General features: G+C 34.7%; 1 long non-coding RNA gene across 1 annotated transcript in view; it reads right to left on the bottom strand.

The window, feature by feature from the left end:
- The window catches only part of LOC144579402 (uncharacterized), a 139,899-nt gene extending 120,759 nt beyond the window's left edge, over nt 1–19,140 (bottom strand). The window contains exon 1 of the long non-coding RNA XR_013526838.1: nt 18,836–19,140. This is a non-coding gene — a long non-coding RNA (uncharacterized LOC144579402). The remainder of the gene's footprint in view (nt 1–18,835) is intronic.
- Between the last annotated feature and the right edge of the window lie 696 nt (nt 19,141–19,836).

Genomic DNA, 19,836 nt, shown 5'->3' with positions numbered 1-19,836 from the left:
GATAAACTGACCAAAATAACCAGATCCATTAATGCCAGAGCTAGAACTTGGATCTATAAAGACCTCAGTCTAAAATTTTGGTGATTAACAAAGGACTATAAAATTTCCTGAATATTCAATCAATTCGAAACAGTTCAGGGTCAAATCCTAGATACCTGATAATTTAAAATGTGATACCAAAGTCATTAATACAATTTTGGTATCACTAAGGAACTGAGCAATTCTTGATGTTTATAAATAGAGTTTGTAAAAAAGTGCTTCAGCTCAGTGGTATCAAAGTTGTATAATTAATGGAAGTTGGCAGTGTGATTTTAATGCTAGGACATATTTTTCAATAAAAGACTAACAACATGAGTGAATATCGGGTAACCAGTTTCTTCATTAGACCTCAGTTCCTTCACAAATGAACTGAAGTAGTTGATGTGGTGATACTCATTACTTTCTGATCTGTGTAATCTATTATTTTACTGTGATGATGAAAGCAGGTACATCTTAGAAATCTATCCATTCCTTTCACACTAGCCATATAGAACAGTTGATACTTATTTGTTTTAATATCTATCTTCTCCACATCTGAAAATTTCATGAGGTTACAGCCATGCCTGCCTTGATTACTTTGTGCTTCTAGCCTTTAACAAAGGATCTGCCCAAAATATGTTAATTGATGAGAAAAATGTTAAATATCATTCTGCTTAGAAAAGGGAGAAAACATAAGGAAGTGTTTTTTTCCAGTTCTGTGAAGAAGGTCATTGGTAGCTTGATGAGGATATCAGTGAATCTATAAATTACTTTGGGCAGTATGGCTATCTTCACAATATTGATTCTTCCCAATCATGAGCATGGAATGTTTTTCAATCTGTTTGTGTCCTCTCTTATTTCCTTGAGCAGTGGTTTGTAGTTCTCCTTGAAGAGATCCTTTATATCCTTTGTTAGTTGTATTCATAGGCATTTTATTTTCTTTGTAGCAAGCCCGCATAGCCAAAACAATCCTAAGCAAAAAAAGAACAAAGCCAGAGGCATCACACTGGCACACTTCAAATTATACTACAAGGCTACAGTAATCAAAACAGCATGGTACTGGTACCAAAACAAAGACATAGACCAATGGAACAGAACAGAGGCCTCAGAAGCAACACCACACATCTACAATAATCTGATCTTTTACAAACCTGACAAAAACAAGCAATGGGGAAAGGATTCCTTGTTTAATAAATGGTGTTGGGAAAACTGGCTAGCAATGCATAGAAAGCAGAAACTGAACCCTTTCCTGACACCTTACACTAAAATTAACTCTAGATGGATTAAAGACTTAAACATAAGACCTAACATCATAAAAACCCTAGAAGAAAACGTAGGCAAAACCATTCAGGACATATGCATAGGCAAGGACTTCATGACTAAAACACCAAAAGCAATGGTAACAAAAGCCAAAATAGGCAAGTGGGATCTAATTAAACTCCAGAGCTTCTGTACAGCAAAAGAAACAATCATTAGAGTGAACCAGCAACCAACAGAATGGGAAAACATTTTTGCAATCTACCCAACTGACAAAGGGCTAATATCCAGAATCTACAAAGAACTAAAACAGATTTACAAGAAAAAGACAAGCAAACCCATTCAAAAGTGGGCAAAGGCTATGAACAGACACTTTTTGAGGCCAACAAACATATGAAAAAATGCTCACCATCACTGGTCATTAGAGAAATGCAAATCAAAACCACACTGAGATACCATCTCACACCAGTTAGAATGCCGATCATTAAACAGTGTGGAGACAATAGATGCTGGAAAGGATGTGGAGAAATAGGAACACTTTTACACTGTTGCTGGGAGTATACATTAGTTCAACCATTGTGGATGACAGTGTGGCAATTCCTCAAGGACCTAGAAATAGAAATTCCATTTGACCCAGAAATCCTATTACTAAGTATATATCCAAAGGATTATAAATCATCCTATTATAAAGACACATGCACACGTATGTTCATTGCAGCACTGTTCACAATAGCAAAGACTTGAAACCAACCCAAATGTCCATCAACAATAGATTGGATAGAGAAAATGTGACACATATACACCACAGAATACTATGCAGTCATAAAAAAACAATGAGTTTGTGTCCTCTGTAGGGACATGATTGAATCTGGAAACCATCATTCTCAGCAAACTGACACAAGAACAGAAAACCAAACTGTATGTTCTCACTCATAGGCTGATGTTGAACAATGAGAACAGGTGGACACAGGGAGGGGAGAATCACACACACTGCAGTCAGTTGGGGGCATCTAGGGAAGGGACGGCGGGGAGTGGGGAGGGTGGGGAGGGATAACATGGGGAAAAATACCAGGTATAGGTGATGGGGGGATGAAGGCAGCAAATCACCTTGCAATGTATGTACCTAGGCAACAATCCTCCATGATCTGCACATATACCCCAGAACCTAAAGTACAATAAAAAAGAAAACATAAGGAAAAAAAGCATTGCTTTGAATTCATCAGATCAACTTGTATTCATTCTTTAATTTATAAGAGTGTGAACATTGCAAAAACACAAAAATAGTTTCTCTTTACTTACAGATTTTTAAAAAATTATTGATCTTGTGTTATTGTGTATTCCTAGTCTCAAAAAGTAATGAAAATAATAGTAAATATTAACCTTCAAAAATTGATTTTTTTTCTGGATTGAGAATAGAGTTTAGTAACATTGTGTTGATGATAAATAGCTTCTAAAATTTGAGTGGTTTAGCAAAATAAAATTATTATACATTTGCTCATGTCACAATCTTTTATGTGTCTTATTCAGAAGAATGGAATTCCTCCCTGAAGTAATTCTGGGATTTAGGTTCCTTCCATATCTGGTTGTATCAATTCCTTGGCCTCATCTCATTTGTAACTATGTGGCACAGAAAAAGTATGAAGAAGATTGTGTCACAGTATTTTATGGTTCAAACAGGGAACGTTTCGTATTACTAGCACAAAGATTCAATAGTAAGAACTCACATATTTGGCCTCATCTCATCCAAAGGGAGACTGGGAAATGTAGACTTAATGTTAACCCAAAGGAAGGGATAAAGATTTTCAATAGAACTTGGTTTTTGCTACTGTTGAGTTAACAATACATAATTTGCCATTCTATGGGAAATAATATAGACCATACTTCAGTGAAAAGACAAACAGCTATCCTTATATATTTACTCTAATCTTTCAACTGCCCCTTAACCATCACCAAGCACTGGCTGTTTTATCTTTATGACATTAAGGTTGGTGAAAATAAATTGAGCCTATTTTGGAAATTTCACTGTGGAAGCTGCCAGTGATATTTAAGCTGCTTGCATCACATACTCTTATTTGCTTAAAAATCTCATCAGTTGAAGATTCTGTGATGCTAATTCAATCTCAGCCTCTGTACTAATTCACATTATTTCCATTAGAAGTTCATTCACAACAGAGACTGGATAAGCAAATAAAACACAAAGTTGGAAAGACATAAAAATTAAATGTAACGAATCAGTGGCTTCTGTATTCCCCTTATTATATACCAATGCCAAATAAAACGTTCATTAAGACATTATGGCCATTGTTAGGTTTCATGATCATTTCATGTTTGCTCAAAAATCAACTGAAATAATTGCTTTCACTAAAATAATTGAAAGTCAATGCAAAGTCAAACTGATTTACTGTGTGTGTATTTTCTCTATATAAGCAATCACCTGCAAACAATTTTCAAATATTTTCTTATATTTAAGAAAAAACAAAAAGCAACATAATAAAAATGAAGGGGGAAATATTTTAAAGTTATATTACATAATTTTTGACTTCATTTCTAGAATTTAGACTAGTAAGTCAGATAGCCATTTAATGTTTTTACATGCAGGTCCTTACCTCAGTTCTTAAATTTTAAGCCATGTTTTTACCCAGTTAAAATTTAATTCTCAAGGTTCAGGGATTATGTCTTTCTGTTTCAAAATTTTATACTCTACGTATGTGCTAAGTACATTTTAGACACTTAGTAGCATTTTTTTTTTTTTTTTTTTTTTGACGGAGTCTTGCTCTATCACGAGGCTGGAGTGCAGTGGCAGGATCTCGGCTCACTGCAACCTCCGCTTCCCAGGTTCAAGGCATTCCCTGCCTCAGCCTCCTGAATAGCTGGGACTACAGGTGTGCGCCACCATGCCTGGCTAATTTTTTGTACTTTAGTAGAGACAGGGTTTGACCATGTTGGCCAGGATAGTCTCCATCTCCTGACCTCATGATCCGTCCTCCTCAGCCTACCAAAGTGCCAGGATTATAGGTGTGAGCCATCGTGCCTGGCCTCAGTAACTGATTTTAAATGTTGAATATGAATAACCCTTGATTTCAAATATCAGATTCACACTGACACACACCTACATACAACCACACAGGCATAACACACACAGAGGTTATTTTCTGAGTAATTTAGCAAAGTTAAATCTAACTTTCAATTATTTAAATTATTTCTATAAGCTAGTAGATTTGAATGATCTTTTCTCAATACCTATGCAAATATTAGAAATGTTAAATAATAGTAATACATTTTATTTATTTTTCTTTTTGAGATGGACCTTTGCTCTTGTTGCCCAGGCTGGAGTGCAATGGACTGATCTCCCTCACCGCAACCTCCACTTCCCAGGTGCAAGCGATTCTCCTGCCTCAGCCTCCCAAGTATCTGGAATTACAGGTATGTACCACCACACCTGGCTAATTTTGTATTTTTAGTAGAGACGGTGTTTCTCCATGTTGGTCAGGCTGGTCTCGAACTACTGACCTCTGGTGATCCACCTGCCTCAGCCTCCCAAAGTGCTGGGATACAGGTGTGAGCCACTGCACCTAGCCAGAGTGATACATTTTATAGACACATTAAACCTATTCTTGTTATAAATTTTACTATCAAATTTAAAAGGAAAAAATATTTACAGAGCTAACAATATACTTTAATACTTTAATAGGAACTAAACATGCCTCTTATTTTCTTGACACAGAGCTGGTATTGCTATTTTATAATTTACAAAATACATAAGATTATTTTATATGTAAAAACTCAACCACTCATTTATTTGAAACATTATAAATAAATAACATACGACTAATTAACAGCTTTATATAACTGATAATTGTGTGGGTTATCCAAAATATTTTCCAATTTCTATTTCTAATATTCCATTACACACACACACACACACACACACACACACAATCTTGGATATCCTCCTTGTTCTTCCTGCAGTGTCATTGCCTTAATTACCACCAACACCACTGCCAATATCTCTACCTACTCTCAAAAGTAAGTTTAGAGAAGAGATAAATCAGGATGTGAGTCACCAAGGATATAATCTTGACCACTCATAAGACAAAACATCCTATATTTTGAACACTTCGAGAATATTTTCAGTAGAATTGGGAAAATGACTCTTCTAATTTCTGGCCCCTTCAGGAAGGAGTTATCACATAAAATATTTAAAATCAGGACTATCTGTGAGAATCTGCCAAATATATAGCAAGTATATGAAAATATATTTTCTTCATTCCGTAAACATTCTTCATTGCATTTCAGACAAAATTCCTCTTTATAACCTTTGGGAACAAAATAATAAGACCCAGGCTGAGTCTGACATCACTTTACAGGAAATTGTATTCCTATTACTCATTCATTATATTTTAATTATTTGAAAACTTAGAGTAGATTTCTCACTCCATCCCTTTGTGTCAAGCACTCTGTAAGATCTTCCTTACATCTAAATGGAAGGCCAGATGTCAATTTTAGAGAAGCCATGTAACATGCAAAATAACTTGAATCTAAACTTGAGCTAAGTCTTCAAAAGCAATTGCAACAAAACCAATAATTAATAAGTGAGACATAATTAAACTAAAGGACTTTTTTACAGAAAAATAAACTATCAACAGAGTAAATAGACACACAAGGGAATAGAAGAAAATATTTGAAAACTATCCATTGACAAAGGTTTAGTATCCAGAATCTATAATTAATGGAAACAATTCAACAAGCAAAACACACACACACACAACAACAACAACAACAACAAACCAAATAGCTTCATTAAGAGATGGGCAAAGAACAACAAGCCCCCTTTGCAAAAGAAGACCTAAGAGGCCAGCAAACATAGGAAAAATTGCTCAACATCACTAATCCTCAGAGAAGTGCAAATCAAAATGGCAATGAGATACCACCTCACACCAGTTAGAATGGTTGTTATTAAAGAGGCAAAACACAACACAGGCCGGTGAGGCTGCAAGGAAAAGGAAATACTTCATATTGTTAGTGGGAATGTAAATTAGTTCAGTCACTGTGGAAAGCAGTTTGGAGATTTCCCAAAGAACTTAAAAGAGAACTACCATTCAAACCAGCTATTCCATTACTGAGTATATACTCAAAGGAAAATAAATCATTTTACCAAAAAGACACATACACTTGTATGTTCATATCAGCACTATTCACAATAGCAAAGACATGGAATCAACTTAGATGCCCATCAAGGGTGGATTAGATAAAGGAAATGCAGTAGATATGAACCATGGAATTCTATGAAGCTATAAAAAGAATAAAATCATGTCATTTGCAGCAACATGGATGCAGCTGGAGGCCATTATCCTCAGCAAATAAATACAGCAACAGAAAACCAAACACCACATGTTCTCATTTCTAAGCAGGACCTAAACATTGGGCACACATGGCCATAAAGATGGGAACAATAAACACTGGGGACAAATAGAAGGGGAGAGAGGGAGGGAGGCAATGCCTGAAAAACTACCTTTTGGGTATCATGCTCATTACCTGGGTGAGGGGACCATTTGTACCATGAACTTGAGCATCATGCAACATAACCATGTAACAAACCTGTACATGTACTCTGAATCCAAAATAAAAGTTGGAGTTACAAAAAGTAAAAATAAGTTTGCAAGTATCTATGGATATGCCAGCTCCCTTTCACTTTTGTAGCATTGAAATGGTCAGCAGCTGTAGAGAAGAAAAAGATTCTCACACACAACAGTTATAAAACCACTGTAAAGATGGTTTGTATTGTATTATTTGTATAGAAAACAGAAATGCATTGTATTATTTGTATAGAAAACAGAAACAACATGTATCATTTTGGTGTATAAGAGAAGTAATAATAAGGAAGCTCCTAGGTACTACTAAAAGACTCAGAACATAGAAAATCCAAGTATGAAAAAACAAACCACCATAGCAAAAGGAATTGAATTTACTTTCTCCCATAATGATGGGTATGGAATCTGTCAATACTTTGGCCACTGAAAGAAGAGAGTAAGGCAGACAGCAATGATAAAACCATCAGAGATAAGAGCACATGGAAATAAAGCCTTTATGGAGCTATGATAACGGTGGAATGAGAAGTTCCACCTTAACATGTTGATGTCAATGTCAAATTGCTCCACAAAATAGCTGTACTAAACTGCAAACCCACAAACAGCATACAAGAGTAAATTCTCCTACTTCACCTACACTACATACTGTAATATTTTAAATAATTATTAATATGATAATCTTATTTTGCTATATTTTTATATTTATGAGCTAGACTTTTCATAAATTTATTGATAATTCATAGTCATTTCTCTGTAAATTGGTAATAAAATGACAATAAATGGTGCAATAACAATAACTAATATTAAATAAGAGATTCTACCGAAGCTCCCTTGAGGAAGGTCTCAGATTGGCATACTGTTGATTCAACAAGGCTCCCATGAAGCTCACCTACTCTTTCTAGTATTTGTGATGAAGAAGTGGGAATGACCTGCTTCACACACCAGCCACCAAATTAAGTTTATCTTGCTTATTGTTTCGTGCCAACTAATGCTCTTATGTCGAGATGTTAGAGACCCAAGGAAAAAGAACAGAGTCTGATTCAGGATAACAGATTAATTTACAAAGTTTCATATCTGATTGTTTCCTTATAACAAAGGCAATAACATACATTAGAATTGCTTGCATTTTTTTTCTATAATTGCTTCAAATACATTTTGGACATTGTTACCATAACTTTTTCTTAACTGTGAATTTATCTGGAGCCAACAGTCTAGAGCCTTACTAAAATTTGTATTCCCAAGGTTTAGAAAAGTTCCTGACACAATGCAATTGTTCATTAGTATTATTAAATCTTTTCTGATTATGAAGTATAAACAAATTAAGATATTATAATAAAAATAACATATAAATGACATCTAAGAATATAAATTCCTATGAATTACACCCCCTCAAATCTATTCTGACATCTCTTTCTGTGCAGCTGAAATTCTAAAAATGTCATTCTATTGACATAGTGCTTCCTTCTTCTCATCATTCATGACAATGCATCCTTCTTTCTCATTTTATGGGTAGAAGCTACTGGCATTTTTCTATAGAAGCATTTGCAGAGCTTATACATTCTCACAATTCTCACAGTTTGCTGCATTCTTTGATAGAAAAATGTGCTGCATTGACCTGATAGTTGTAAAATACTTGAGATTTACCATCCTTCTCTCCTGTGGTTGATGAGAAAAATCTCTGCTAAATAGTAAAGAAAAATTATTTTCTACACAAATATTATCAGTCATGGCCTTTATCATCTTGATAAAGTTTATTTTCTCTTGAAGAACTTCATGAAAAGCAGGAAATTCAAAGTCAATAAATATTCAATAAATACCCTGAAAAACCATTAACCTTTATGAATCAAAAGTAAATCCTATAGGAAATATATCGTAATTTTCCTTCTTAAAAAGCATTATTTTTATTTCCAATTATGAAGGAAGCACATCTTATTTTATGTAATTAGAGACTATTTATTTCAAAAGAATTTAAAAACATATAATGTCATTACCACCCAGGGATAAAAGCTAATAACAATGTATTTTATTTCTTCCTGTATTTTTTTACATATGAGTATCTATTTATAAAGAAGATAACATTTTGTGAATACCATTTACAGGTCTGTTAAAATACAAAATTGTTATGTATTATGATTATATTCCCATGTCAATAAATACTGGCTTAAAGATATTATGGAAACTTAACTAGTTTATTTAAGCATCTCCCTACTACAGCAAATTTAAATTCTTTACAGTGCATTGAATAAATAACACATCTTTAAATAATTGACTTTATATCTAGTTCACCCTTAATTTGAAACCTAGCATCCCTGCCAACTGGTTATATCCTTTGGGTTACTATTTATTCTTCTCAAAAATAAGTAAAATAACTAAACAATTTTAAGTGCTGATTACCTAATGTCAGTTTGCTTTTCAATAAATCTGTACATATTTACATTGCCCCCTATAGTATATGAGTATACACATAAAATGTACTATTTCATTTTAATAATGATGATTCCCCCTGGAAACTCACTGACTGATCAAATTTTCAAGTAAATAACACAAGTGGACTTTGATATTATATCTTAATGAAAAGCACAAGTTTATTGCATGTACTTTTCCTCCCTAATGGCAAACATAAAGCATTTTTAAAAATAAATTAAAACCATGACTTTATATGTAAAATAAACTAAAAAATTGTTCCTGAAGCTCTAATCCCCCAATCATACTATCTAACTTACTAGAAGATATCAGTTTGTTACATCTGTGCGTAGTGTGTGTATTACACAAGTATATATGTTGTTACACACACATATACATGCACTAAATACACATACACCTATATATATACACACATACACACTCTATATGTGTTTATAAAATTAGGTTTTTTCCTTTTTCCTAAATTGGAATCATATCCAATGTGTTGTTATAATCTTGCTATTTAACATTAAACACTTTGTGGATAATTTTCTTTTTTTAAAACTCTTTTTGGAACATAAAAATTGTTTACATTGATATGTCCAGTTTACATCTCTTAATTCAGTAATTTCAATTTATCCAAAAATAAGTATTTTGAATTTTGTATAAACCCTTTCCATTTCTATCTCTGTTAGTATTATCATGAAAAACAAAATATTAAATATAATGCGAAAACACTTTTCTGGTGAAGCTACGGCTACAACACACTTTTTAAAAATCACTCTTGTTATCAACCAAATTACAGCAAAATAACTTTCTTACATAAATTATTTTCAAATAAATATAAAGGAATTTTACACTTTAGTTGTATAACTGTACTTTGCATATTGATTTGGAACAGTGTGAAGAGGTAAGTATTTTCATTTCGTCCCATCATCTGCACTGAAGAGCAGAATACTCAGATTAGATTATGAATCTTTACCTTAAAAAATGAGAATGATACAAGAACCCTTACTAATACCATTTAAAATTTTGCCAAAGGAAATAATCTATAACTTGAGGGATTATTCCTCTCAGTATATTTTGGTATAGTCTAACCCTGGTTGTTTTCAGAAAAGAGTGAAGTGGATTAACAATGTTAAACAGTTAAATTAATGTCCTTATTGTTTCTTAGAAAAATAGAGTATGGGGCTCAAATGGTTGGTGTAGAATGTGGCTTCAAAAAGAGATGACAGAGTTGAGTAGAGGAAATAAGGCTCAGGTTTGGAACAGCTTGAATAGAGTTTCAGGGAGTTTCACTGGCTAAACACATTTTATACAGAGTTTTGCTTTTGCAATTCTTCAACTTCTACAATTTTATATGCTCGAAGTATATATCAGTTTTAAATGTTAAAAGAAATGTATTTCTAGGCACCTCTGTAGTAAACTGCCAAACACAAACATGCAATCATAAAAACTGTCAGAGAAAATCAACTCATTATGTGCAAGATAATAACATTAAAAGCTGATTTTCAATCAGAAACCAGAGTTTAAAAAGCAGTGTGATAACATATCCAAAGTGCTGAAAATAAATAATAACCCAAAATTTTATATCCAGCAAAACTAACCATCAAGGATGAAGGAGATATTAAAACATATTTTTGAGTAAACACAAACTATGAAAATTCTTTACTAGCAGATCTTTGCTTTAAGAAATACTGAAAGGAGTCATTTATTCTGAAATGAAAGGACCCCAAACAGTAATTCAAATCTTTAAACAGCAACAGTGAAGGTAACAACATGTTAATATGAAATACAATATAAATTATTTTTATGTGTAAACCTTTCTTTTCTAACAGTTTTAAAAGAAAACTGCTTAAAGCAATAATTTAAAAACTGTGTTTATGGGCTTATATGTGCATAGGTATAATTTGTATAACAATGGTGAAAAATAGAGAGAAAAATAAAGCTATATAATATAATGTGTAATGCTACACAACATATTATATATTGCATAATGCAATGATATGGTATAATGCTATAATTAAGTTGGTATTAATCTGATTCTGATTGTTTTAAATTAACCTTTTAAATTTAGTCCCCAGTGCAATAATAGGAAAACAACTTAATATTATAAGAAAAGTTAAAAAGAAATTAAATTATATAAAATATTTATTTAATAAAAAGATGACAATAATGAAGAAATAAAGGTACAAATAGAATTTAAAAATATATGACATACATAGATACCATGTGACAAATACCAAATGATAGCTATAAATATTAACTTATGAGTGATTACATTAAACATAAATCAAGCACTACAAATTAAGATATTTCCAGGATAGATGAAAAAATTGTCCAACTATAAACTATCAAACACACTTTACATTAAAAAAAGAGGTTGAAAAAAATGTTACACAAATATGTAACATGAAAACAATTCCAAAAAGAGAACAAGTGGCTATAGTAATTTTACACAATATACACTTGAAGTAAAAATTGTTATTAGGGAAAAACAAAGGACATTTCATAATGCTAAAGGAGGAAATACATTATGAAAATATAACAATTACAACCTATTACTATCAATAAAATCCTAAAGTGCATAAAGCAAAAACTAACAGAATCAATGGGAGAAAAAGACAATTAAACAATACTCATTGAAAACATTTTATTTTATTTTGTTTTTTACCTCAAGACCATTAAGTATATTGGAAACTTTAATAGCCCACTTTCAGTAATGGACAGAGCCAGGCATATAATTAACAAAAAAATAGGAGACTTGAAAAACAATAAAAAACAACTAGACTTAACAGACATCTATGGAACATTCCACCCAGCAATAGCTCAATACATATTCTTCTTGAATGTACATGGATCATTCTCCAGAATACAGCATATGTCAGACTGCAGAACAAACAAACAAAAAACCTCAATGAGTTAAAATACTTGAAATCACAAAAGTGTGTGATGTAAGACATCTTCCTAGATGGCTAAATAGGAACAGCTCCAATCTGCAGTTCCCAGCAAGAGCATGCCAGAAGATGAATTATCTCTGCATTTCCAACTGAGGAACCAGGTTCATCTCACTGGGACTGATTAAATAGTGGGAATAGCCCAAGCTGGGCAAGCCAAAGCAGGGTAGGCCATTGCCTTACTTGGGAGGTGCAAGGGGCCAGAGAACTAGCTCTTCCAGCCAAGGGAAGCCATTAGGGACATGTCTGGACAGGATGACACTCAAGCTCAGATACTGTACTTTTCCCAGGGTCTACACACCCTGCAGACCAGGAGACTCCCATGGGCACCTACAACACCAAGCTAAAAGCCCACTGGCTTGAAATTCTCACAGCCAGCACAGCAGCCTGAGCTCTACCTGGGACATTTGAGCTTCATAGGGCGAGGGGTGTCTGCCATTGCTGAGGATCCAGTAGGTGGTTTCAACATTGCCTGTGTAAACAAAGCTGCCAGGAAGCTTACATAGCAGATGGGCAGAGCACACCCTGGCAGCCCAGCAAGGCCTCTGCAGACAGACTGTTATGTAGATTCCCTTCTTGCTGGTCAGGGCATCTCAGAAAAAAAAAGACAGCAGCCCATCAGGGACTTACAAAGTCCGCACCTGCCTGGGACAGAACCCCTGGGAAAAGGTGTGGTTGTGGGTTCTTCTTCAGCAGACATAAATGACCCTGCCCGGTAGCCCTGAAGGGAGCAACGGTACCCTCAGAACAGTCCTTGAGCTTCGTTAAGGGACAGGCTGCCTCCTCAAGTGGCTCCCTGACCCCCTGTGTATCCTAACTGGGACAGATGTCATACAGGAGAGCTCTGGCTGACATCTGGAAGGTACCATTGCTGAATGAAACTACCAGAGAAAGAAACAGGCAGCAATATTTGCTATTCTGCAGCCCCCACAGGTGATTCCCAGGCAAGCAGTATCTAAAGTGGACCTCAAACAAATTCCAGCAGACCTGCAGCAAAGGGGCCGATCAGAAGGAAAACTAACAAACGCAAAGAAATAGTGTCAACATCAACAGAAAGGACCTCCACTCAGAAACCTCACCCAAAAGTCACCAACTTCAAAGACAAAAGGTAGATATATCCATGAAGATGGGAAGTAACCAGCACAAAAAGGCTGAAATTGCCAAAAGCCAAAATGCCTCTTATCCTCCAAAGGATAACAACTCCTCACCAGCAAGAGAACAAAGCTGGATGGAGAATGAGTATGACAAATCCACAGAAACAGGCTTCAGAAGGTGGGTAATAACAAACTTCTCAGAGCTGAAGGAGCATGTTCTAACCCAATGCAAGGAAAGTAAGAACCTTGAAAAAAGGTTAGAAGAAATGCTGATGAAAGTAACTAGTGTGGAGAAGAACATAAATGACATGATGGAGCTGAAAAACACAGCACAATAATGTCATGAAACATACACAAGTTTCAATACCCTAATTGATCAAGTGGAAGAAAGGAAATCAGACATTGAAGATTAACTCAAGGAAATAAAGTGAGAAGGCAAGATTAGAGCAAATAAGAGTGAAAAGAAATGAGCAAAGCCTTCAAGAAATATGGGATTATATGAAAAGACCAAATCTACGTTTGATCGGTGTACCTGAAAGTGACGGGGAAAATGAAACCAAATTGGAAAACTCTATTTAGGATATTACCCCAGAGAACTTCCCCAACCTAGCAAGGCAAGCCAATATTCAAATACAAGAAATACAGAGAACACCAAAAAGGTATTCCCTTGGGAAGAGCAACCCAAGGCACATGAGTGTCAGATTCACCAGTGTTGAAATGAAGGAAAAAATGCTAAGGGCAGCCAGAGAGAAAGGTTGGGTCACCCACAAAGGGAAGCCCATCAGACTCACAGTGGATTTCTTGGCAAAAACCCTACAAGCCAGAAGAGAGTGGGGGCCAATATTCAACATCATAAAAGAAAAGAACCCAGAATTTCATATCCAGACAAACTAAGCTTCATAAGTGAAGGAGAAATAAAATCCTTTGTGGACAAGAAACTGCTGAGAGATTTCATCACCACCAGGCCTGCCCTATAAGAGCTCCTGAAGGAAGCACTAAACATGGAAAGGAACAACCAGTGCCAGCCATTGCAAAAACATACCAAACCGTGAACCCCATTGACACTGAAGAAACTGCAACTAATGTGCAAAACAAGCAGCTAGCATCAAAATGGCAGGATCAAATTCACACATGACAATATTAACCTTAAATGTAAATGGGATAAATGACCCATTCAAAAGACACAGACTGGAAAATTGTATAAAAAGTCAAGACTCATTGGTGTGCTGCATGCAGGAAACCCATCTCATGTGCAAAGACACATAGGCTCATAATAAAGGAAAGGAGGATGATATACCAAGCAAATGGCGAGCAATAAAAAAAAAATAGCAGGATTTGCAATCCTAGTCTCTGATAAAACAGACTTTAAACCAAAAATGATCAAAAGAGACAAAGAAGGGCATTACATAATGGTAAAGGGATCCATGCAACAAGAAGAGCTAAGTATTCTAAATATATACGCACCCAATACAGAAGCACCCAGATACATAAAGAAAGCTCTTAATGACCTACAAAGAGACTTAGACTCCTACACAGTAATAGCGGGAGATTTAACACCCCACTGTCAATATTAGACAGATCAATGAGACAGAAAATTAACAAGGACATCCAAGACTTGAACTCAGATCTGGACCAAGCAGACCTAATAGACATTTACAGAACTCTCCACCCCAAATCCACAGAATGTATATTCTTCTCAGCACCACATCACACTTATTCTAAAATTGACCACATTATTGATAATAAATCACTCCTCACCAAATGCAAAAGAATGGACATCATAACAAACAGTCTCTCAGACCACATTGCAATCAAATTGGTACTAAGGATTAAGAAACTCACTCAAAACTGCACAACTACATGGAAACAAAACAACTTGCTCCTGAATGACTACTGGACAAAAAATGAAATCAAGGCAAAAATAAAGATGTTCTTCAAAACCAATGAGAGCAAAGACACAACGTTTCAGCATCTCTGGGACATATTTAAAGCAGTGTGTAGAAGGAAATTTATATCACTAAATGCCCACCAGAGAAGTGAGGAAAAATACAAAATCAACACCCTAACATCACAATTAAGAGAACTAGAGGAGCAAGATCAAACAAACTCAAAAGCCAGCAGGAGGCAAGAATTAACTAGTATCAAAGCAGAAATGAAGGAGATATAAACACGAAAAACTCTTCCAAAAACCAGTAAATCCAGGAGGTAGTTTTTTGAAAAGATCAACAAAATAGACAGAACACTAGCCAGACTCAAAAAAAAAAAAAAAAAAGAGAGAGAGAGAGAAGGTTCAAATAGATGAAATTAAAAATGATAAAGGAGATATCACCACTGGCCCCACCGAAATACAAACTACCATCAGAGATTACTACAAACACCTCTATGCAAATAATCCAGTAAACCTAGAAGTAATGGATACATTCCGCACCCTCCCAACACTAAACCAGGAAGAAGTTGAATTCCTCAACAGACCAATAACAACATCTGAGGTTGAGGAAGCAATTAATAGCCTACCAACCAAAAAATGTCCAGGACCAGACAAGTTCAGAGCCAAATTCTACCAGAAGTACACAGAGGAGCTGATACCATTCCTTCTGAAACTATTCTAAACAATGCAGAAAGAGGGAATCCTCCCTAACTCATTTTATGAGACCAACATCATCCTGATACCAAAACCTGGTAGACATGCAAAAAAAAAAAATATTCAGACCAATATCCATGATGAACATTGATGCAAAAATCTTCAATAAATACTGGCAAACGAAATCCAATAGCACATCAAAAAGCTTATCATCACTATCAAGTCAGCTTCATCCCAGTGATGTAAAGCTGGTTCAACATACACAAATCTATAAACATAATCCATCACATAAACAGAACCAAAGAAAAAACCATGATTCTGATCAGACATTTTTCAAAAGAAGATATACACAAGGCCAAGAAACATGTGAAAAATGCTCATCATCACTGGTCATTAGAGAAATGAAAATCAAAACCACATTGAGATATCATCTCACACCAGTTAGAATGGTGATCATTAAAAAATCTAGAGACAACATATGCTGAAGAGGATGTGGAGAAATCGGAACACTTTTACACTGTTAGTGGGAGTGTAAATTAGTTCAATCATTGTAGAAGACAGTGTGGCAGGTGATTCCTCAAGGGTTCAGAAATAGAAATTCCATTTGACCCAGCAATTTCATTACTGGGCATATATCCAAAGGATTATAAATTGTTCTATTATAAAGACCCATGAACTCATATGTTCATAGTGGCACTGTTTACAATAGCAAAGAGCTGGGACCAACCCAAATGCCCATTGACGAAAGACTGGACAAGGAAAATGTGGCACATATACACCATGGAATACTATGCAGCCATAAAAAATGATGAGTTCATGTCCTTTGTAGGGATATGGATGGATCTGGAAACCATCATTCTCAGCAAACTGACACAAGAACAGAAAATCAAACACTGCATGTTCTCACTCATAGGCGGGTGTTGAACAATGAGAACACATGGACACAGGGAACGGAGCATCACACACTGAGGTCTGTTGCGGGGAATAGGGGAGGGACAGCTGTGGGTAGGGAGGTTCAGGAGGGGTAACATGGGGATAAATGCCAGATATAGTTGACTGGGGATGGAGGCAGCAAACCACATTGCCATGTATGTACCTATGCAACAATCCTGCATGTTCTGCACATGTACCCCAGACCCTAAATTTCAATTACATATATATAGAAAAAGACATCACAAAAAAGAGTATCACAGAGAAATATCTCTTAATAATGTAGATACCAAATTTCTTAACGTAATGCCAGCTAACTTAGCGCAGTAATGTATGTAAATGATTATATATCTTGATGCAGTAGGATATATCCCAAGAATTCAAAGGTGGTTTAACATCTGAAAATCAATCAATGTAATATAGCCTATCAATAAAATAAATGGTAAAACTCACATGATCATCTCCACAGTTACAGAAAAATTATTTGGCAAAATCTAATATTCTTTTGTTATTAAAACACCCAGAAAATTAGATTAGAAGGGGTCTTCTTTACCCTAATAAAGCATACCAATGAAGAGTTTGTACCTAACATTATACTTTGTGTGGCAAGATTGAATGTATTTTCTTAGAAAAGGAAGAAACAGGGATGTTCACGCTTGACATTTATACTTAACATTTTACTACAAGTCTTAGCCAGGGCAATTAGACAGGAACATGAAATAAAAAGCATTAAGATTAATTAAAACTATCTATATTGGCAGATAACCCAACAAAGTGCTCACAGGTAAGCATATTTCCTAAAGAATCACATACACAAAATAAAATAGAAGCATTTTTTCAAGTAGATTTTTTATATATTAAAAGAAAAAATCAAAAAATAGAATGGGCAACAGGACCACAGTTTTAAATTGAACTTTTATTACAAAATAATGCAAATGATTTGCTAAAAATACAAAAATATAGGGAGTAAAAGTGAAGTATTTCTAAGTTCCTCTTTTCAGAATTATCCTTCCTAATCATTTGTTCATACCTTTCTAGCTTTTCTTTTTACATAACACATTATTGTTTATAGAGATATCAGCCCTTTGCAAACACATTTTGCTTTATTCCTTTATTTTGTGCACATGTGCGGGGAGGTGCAACATGTTTCTATTTTCCCTTTATGAATCATAGGATTTCTGTCATGTTTTGAAAGACTTTCCTACTCCCAAGATTTTATTTTATTTTTTTAAATTTGTATGTCATAGTAGAGCAAAGGATGATAGAAAACCTTTTTAAAAATATATATAATAGGTTTTTACATTCACTGAACTCAGCTGATCACTGGGAAAAGAAAGACATTGCCTTTAATGGAGCTGAACACGTTTGCAATCATGAAGAACAAGATCAATTAACCAGCAAATTGATAGTATCATAAATTTATATAGAAGCCTCTCAATGAACCCACTTGCAATTTATGAGCACTTGGCAAGAAGGACACTTACAAAAATAATCCACACATTTTACTATTAAGTCACATTGGGTCTTAGAGATATTGTAAACTGTGCATGCACATGCACTCACACATACACACAAACACACCTCATAGAATTAAAATGTATTTTTTTTTAGAAAAACTCATATTCCAAACATACTAATTACATTAAATGTTTTATCATCATTGTACACATAATTTTTTGGCTTTATCTATTATAAACCAAACTTTCTGATGCCACTTCCCCAATAGTTTTATCATCAATTAGCAATCCTATACTTGAGGCCCCTTTCCTGGTTAACAACTTTTAACACTCCCCCACTCCATAAATTCAGAGAACTACAAAAATTTTTAGACTTCTTTCTCTATTCAAACTTCACATAATCCTGTTTTCCAATTATGTATTCTCTGAACAAGCTGATTATATGTCAGCTAGGTTGGGTACCTTATTACTTACAAGTACAATAGCATGACATATGTTTTCATTGATGAAATTGTTAGATAAAATAAGATATCAAATATTAGTTCCCTACCTTGTGATGGTAAGTTAAAGAATTATGACTTCGGCCGGGCGCGGTGGCTCAAGCCTGTAATCCCAGCACTTCGGGAGGCCGAGGCGGGTGGATCACGAGGTCAAGAGAACGAGACCATCCTGGTCAACATGGTGAAACCCCGTCTCTACTAAAAATACAAAAAACAAATTAGCTGAGCATAGTGGCGCGTGCCTGTAATCCCAGCTACTCAGGAGGCTGAGGCAGGAGAATTGCCTGAACCCAGGAGGCGGAGATGGCGGTGAGCCGAGATCGCGCCATTGCACTCCAGCCTGGGTAACAAGAGCGAAACTCCGTCTCAAAAAAAAAAAAAGAATTATGACATTATGACTTCATTCAATCACATTGAAATTCTGCCAACGTTTCTCAATGACGTCATCAAGGATAGAGTGAAAAATAATCTGTAGAAATATAGCTATTGCATACATACTGCATTCCCTAGTTTTATCAGCCCAATAACACCACCAATCTGAATGGATGAAATTAAACTTGTAATTGCCCTTGTTATTGTAGTCAAAGGTATAGAATCCTATTGTATCAGCAGGATTTATCCAAGAGGAGAATTGAGCCTCCTAGTTATCTGTTGTCTTTTAACCTTAGTTACTAGTTTTTTTGTAATTGGACAATTCAAACATGCTGAATGTAGAAATTTAAATGATATTGAAGAGCATGAAGAAAAATAATTCAATTAATAATTTCTATATCTGGAGATAATTTCTGTATTTGGATTTTATTGAATATCTATCTAAATGTATATTTATGTTTATATGTATACATATATATATTTTATTTCAAATATAGTCCTATGTCTACTAATTGATACATTGAAAATATACCAAAAAATGCAAAGAGAAGACCAACGCATAATGACATTGAAAAAAAAACTTAATCCAAATATGGAGATCTTAAAGAATATGTGCATTTAATCATCAACAGCAGCTGCTAAAGTAATTTTTTCCTTCTTTGCCAACACTTTTTATCTA

The sequence above is a fragment of the Callithrix jacchus genome, chromosome 1, assembly GCF_049354715.1.
Source record: "Callithrix jacchus isolate 240 chromosome 1, calJac240_pri, whole genome shotgun sequence".
NCBI classification, from domain to species: domain Eukaryota; kingdom Metazoa; phylum Chordata; class Mammalia; order Primates; family Cebidae; genus Callithrix; species Callithrix jacchus.
Note: the sequence above shows the minus strand (reverse complement) of the source record. Positions and strands in the feature narration are given on the sequence as shown.